Here is a 540-nt window from a genome sequence, read left to right on the forward strand (position 1 = left end):
CCTCCCTCCCGCAGCGCCGCACCCCCGCAGCCGCCGCTCTCCACGCCGCCGCTGCCTCTCCCATCCCTCCCAACCCTAACCCCGACCTACAGCCGCTGCCCCTCCATCGCGCCGCTGCCCCCTCACCCTACCCGCGCATCGCCATGTCTTCACCCGGCTCCTCCACCACCCGCTCGTCGAACCCGTTCGCCGGCCCCGAGCCCTCGACCGCCGCCATCCGTGACCTCAACATTGAGGCCCAAGTCCCTATCTGTCTCGACAGCTCCAGCACGTCGTACTACGCGTGAAAGACCTACTTCAACCTCATCTTCTGCGGGTACTATCTCACCGAGCACATCGACGGTTCTGTGGACAGCGCGTACATGCGCGGCGATCCGGAGTGGTCCGCCATCGAGGCCACGATCATCCGTTGGTTCTACCAGACGGTCTTGAAGGACATCTTCCACATGGTCATCGCTGAGGACGACGGCGCCTGCAATGTGTGGGCCAAGACAACGCTCTCTTCGCCGACAACAAACTTCAGCGCCTTGTTTTCTTGCA

At 63.7% G+C, this 540-nt stretch overlaps 1 pseudogene; it reads right to left on the reverse strand.

The window, feature by feature from the left end:
• The window catches only part of LOC119292576, a 2642-nt pseudogene extending 2425 nt beyond the window's left edge, over nt 1-217 (reverse strand).
• Nucleotides 218-540: the final 323 nt, after the last annotated feature.

This window comes from Triticum dicoccoides, chromosome 4B (genome assembly GCF_002162155.2).
Source record: "Triticum dicoccoides isolate Atlit2015 ecotype Zavitan chromosome 4B, WEW_v2.0, whole genome shotgun sequence".
Lineage (NCBI taxonomy): Eukaryota > Viridiplantae > Streptophyta > Magnoliopsida > Poales > Poaceae > Triticum > Triticum dicoccoides.